Here is a 4902-nt window from a genome sequence, read left to right as displayed (position 1 = left end):
AAGGAAGAGAAAGGAGAGAGGGAAGGGGGAGGCCGAGGAAGGAGATAGGAGGAGGGAAGAACAAGAGACAAGGCGGAGAGGCGGCGGGGAGAGACAGAGGGGTAAGGGACTACGCTGAAAATATTATCCAGAATGAGACTTACAATACCATGCTATCTGCCTCCATTTGGGTTTATCTAACTTACGCTACGATCAGGCATAGCATCAATTCCGCCAATCCCTCCTGGCCTAATTCTCCAACACGGGGGCGAATTTCTGCAACAGACCAGCCTTTATCAACAACTGGCATTATCGTGTTGTCTGTTTCTATTGCCCTGGAATTGCGGGGGATCTGCTAAGCCAATCACGTTCTTGCGCTTGTTGCTGATGCGGTCGGTCTGTGGTGGTGGGCATGGGGAGGAGGGGGGGGAGGGGTTGAAGGGTGGTGATGGTGGGGAAGGGAAGGGAAGGGGAGGTGGTCGGATGGTGGTAAAGGGGTGGTGGTGGTGAAGGAGATGGGTAGGGATGGGGTGGTTGTGGGGATGGTGATGAAGGAAGGGGTGGAGTGATGGTGGTGGTGGTGGTGGTGGTGAGAGAAGGGGTGATGGGTGGGGGAGGCGGTGAGGGATGGTTGAAGGATATGGTGGGGAGGCTGGAAGAGGTGAAGGGGTGGTGGTGGGAGGCAGGAAGGGAAGGGGTGAAGGGGTGGTAAGAGAGGGAAGGGGTGATGGATGAGGGTGGGGAGGTGGGGAGTTGGTGGGGGAAGAGAAGGTGAATGGGTGAAGACACAGGAAAGTGGGGAGGGGAAACTGACATAAAACAAGATACAAACACAGAGGCAGACTGAAACGTAAGTAGGTTGGTAGGTAGGTTGGTAGGTACATAGGTGAGTGGGGTATGGAAAAATTGATGGGCAATCGGATACAGACACACAGATGTACTGATATGTAGGTAGGTAACTAGGTACGTGGGTAGATTGGTAAGTAGATATGTAGGTAGGATGCTGAAGGTGATTGCCGGTGGTGGTGTGATGGAAGGCGAGGGGGTGCAGAAAGAAAGATTGGATATTGATAGAGACACCGATATACAGACAGGGATCGGTAAGTATGGTTGGTAAGTAGGTAGGTAGGTAGGTAGGTACAAGGCACAGAGGTAGGTAGGTTGGTGATGCGGTCGGTCACTAATGGTGGGGCGGTGGGGTTATGATGGGGAAGAGCAAAGTGGTAGGGAAGGAGGGGAACAGGGAAATAAAAAAGACGGGGAACAAGATCTAGACCAAAAGACAGACAGACAAGTAAGTAGGTATGTCAGTAAGTACACAAGCAGGTAGGTAAATAAGCAGGCAGGTAGGTAAGTGGGTACGAAGCTAGACACATGGACGGAAGAGAGAGGGGAGGACAAGGTGCGGAGGAAAATAAAGAGGAAAGGGGGAGAAAGAAAAGGTAGGTATGTAAGTAACGAGAGAGAGAGAGAGAGAGAGAGAGAGAGAGAGAGAGAGAGAGAGAGAGAGAGAGAGAGAGAGAGAGAGAGAGATGAATCCAAAAATGAAAAAAAAATAATAATAATGACAAGAGGAGAATAGTGTAATCATAAGCCAAACCGGAAAGTTACGAATATCAGAGAATAAACAAACGATGAAAGAGAATAATTATGAAGAGGGGAAGAGCGATAATGCGGATACCGAAGTGGGTGGAGGAGAAAGTGAAGTGGGAGGAAAAGGAGAAAAGCAAAGAAGTAAAGGTGGAGAATGAGGAAGCGTAAGATGATAAATGAAGAGGTAAAGGTGTGTGTGTGTGTGTGTGTGTGTGTGTGTGTGTGTGTGTGTGTGTGTGTGTGTGTGTGTGTGTGTGTGTGTGTGTGTGTGTGTGTGTGTGTGTGTGTGTGTGTGTGTGTGTGTGTGTGTGTGTGTGTGTGTGTGTGTGTGTGTGTGTGTGTGTGTGTGTGTGTGAGAGAGAGAGAGAGAGAGAGAGAGAGAGGATAAATATATAACCAAAAAAACAAAAAAACAATAATAAGCACATTCGTCGACCGTATGTCTGCGTCGTGTCAGCCTAACCATTAGCTAACATCCAAAACAACTAACCACAGACTTGTCATTTTCCTGTTTAAGTTAGGACTGAAGAGGAACAATCTTATCCAGCAGGCAAATCAATCCAATTTTAGTTTTTTTTTTTTTATGCCTTTTCTTGTTAATCCTTTCCAGACTAATCAGGTTATTTTTGTATACTTAGGGTTAGATTATGGCAAAGGTGGGGTGAGTTGGGGCAATGGTGGGTGGTGACAAGGGAAGATGTTTGTGGTGGTGGTGATGTGGTGGTGGTCGCGATATGGTGGTGAAATGGCAGGACAATTAAACACTGTGGAAATGGATGTTGGGGTAGTGGTGATGATATGGTAGTGATGTGGTGGTGAGGAGGCAGGACAAGTGCTGAGCATTATAATAATAATAATAATAATAATAATAATAATAATACAACATTCGAATAGCAGAGTACGACGGATTTCTGAATATCTATAGTTCTAATTATCGCGGCTTCTTTGGTATATCTAGCTAAAAGATACCAATAAATAATTTCGTAATGGCACATGAAACTAGTCCTCAAAGTACTTCTGGCACAAAACAGTATTTTACTTATTTTTAACTGCTGTTTCAAAGGCAATTTTCACATGTTTCGATCGCTGTGTCATAATATTTCAAGGGCAATTTTCACATGTATTGATCGTTGTGTCGTATACTAGGACGCTTAAGTATGCTCGGATACTTACTTTGCCGGTTATACAATCAAGGATAAAAGTTCGTCAATTAGGTTATTCCACTACGTCTACTGTGCTTCACAGTTAAGGCATGTTCGACACTTCCCTCTGTGACGCAACATATCAAGAACAATCATCTATGGGCAAAGAAACACTCAAAGGCTTTCTCAGCTTAGGAATATTACCCAGCAGAGAAAATGGAAATTAGAGGGTGAAACATAAGCGAACTTCTGTCCCCGATTGTACATAAACCTCCTCCCCTACGAAAACCCGTCTATGACAAACTGAAGGCACTGTAATCTTGAAGTAGCTACCACTGACCCCAGCTGAGCACACTATGTTATCCATATTTGACAAATTTCTGGTACTGCAAACCTGAGGAGTTACTGATTTTAACTGCATCTACCTCCTCCCTCTATAACTATCTTTCGATGCTACGAACTTGAAATAATATGAAGAAAATATATGGTCGATCAAAAAAGCATTGATTCACATTTCGCGCCAAAAAATCTAACACCGAAGACGACGGCTTTGCAAAATCCAAAGTGATTCTATTCAACGTTAATGAACTGCTTCATAAGGATGCCACATATTTCTCCTGCTTCACATAACCTAGTCAGAACTGTTATCATACTCACATTCAGGTCTCTCTCTCATATTTCTTTTTATTTCAGATGGAGTTTCTGTATTGAATGAGCCCTCTCCATTTTTGTCTCTGTCAAGGTCCGTTTCCTCTTCCAAACTCTTATCCCACATATCATACAATCTAACCATCTCTTCGTCGGACTACTTCTTCTAAATCTTCCCTCGTCACTTTCAGAAGACAGTATATAAAGCCACTCAGAACATCACGGGTTAATAACAACTATTTAGGGCATAATCAGACCCCTCCTAAGCGATACTTTTTATTACCCAGAGTAAATAGCTTATACGTCCAAGTGTAAAGGACCCCCCTACCCCGGTCAAGAGCAAACCAAGGGGTACTGCAAATCTGAGGGCGAAGTGGTACCAGCAGGAACAGCGGCAGCAGTAGTAGTGACAGCAGCAGCAGCAGCAGCGGGGACCCGTATTATAAACCCAACCTGTAATTATCTTGTGTTATGAGAATTGTTGGTCCCGTCCCGCCGCTCGCACGGTCATTGTGGAAGATCATAACCCTCCTCTCTGTGTTTGGGACGATTCCGAGAAATTAAAGATATATAATTCCGAGTGAGGGATTTGATGGGAACGGCAGCCTGATGACGCGGGGGGATTGGAGTGGGGGTGTTCAGGAGGGGGATTTGGTACATTTAAGGGGATTACAAGGAAATCACTACTACGATACGATACTGTCTTTTGACTAACGATTTTATACGGCTTAGAAGAAAACGCTAGCACTGATGGAGGTTAGGAGAGTAATCTAACCCTTCCATATCTAAGTTTCTAAAATTAATCATTCGTCTGAAGTTAGCAAAAATAAAATATAAATAAAATATGACGTCCTCAGGTTGAAGAGAGTAAAGATACCGTACATTCCGAGCGATGGACCAAAACTGGGGAATCCTGACGACGTGCCACATTCCCACAAATCCTGGAGGACTCTCATGCGGGGGATTTGGGTCATCTGTGCGTATGGTTTGACTTGTGAGATGAAGCCAGGGAATCTATTAAGACTTAAATGATGGATGTCCTTCAGTGGGAATGCTGTTTTATAGTACTCATAATGGCATCACTTTTTCGTGTTTCCGAAAGATAATATACTCCAGGATCTCAGCGTAGTATCTGTTCTTATCAGTTTTTCGGTGGGACTTATGGTTACGATAATAATGATGATGTTTATTATGATGATGGTTATAATGGTGGTGGCTGTACTGATGATGATGATGATTGGGCGGCTCCAGGATTAAGGCAATATAACTGAAGGTAGGGGACTGGAATGGAATGTCATCATACTAAAGAAGTTACGAAAACAATAAAGTAGGAACTGAATTTTTCATATGTTCGCTAATGAGGGGAGGGGGGAGAGAGACTAACTAACAGTGCTTGCGAGTCATGTGGCAGGGCAAAAAAAATATATATATATAGAGAGAGAGAGAAGCAGACCAAGAGGAAGGAAAAGGACATACCTGGGGTTTCATTCTCTCGGGATTTATCTTAGAAAGATTACCTCTCTTGTTAAACCTGCTTCCA

This window comes from Coenobita brevimanus, chromosome 52 (assembly GCF_032717465.1).
Source record: "Coenobita brevimanus isolate Jiangsu-jjx chromosome 52, ASM3271746v2, whole genome shotgun sequence".
Taxonomy (NCBI): domain Eukaryota; kingdom Metazoa; phylum Arthropoda; class Malacostraca; order Decapoda; family Coenobitidae; genus Coenobita; species Coenobita brevimanus.
The sequence above is the reverse complement of the archived record's forward strand: the minus strand, read 5'-3'. Positions refer to the sequence as shown.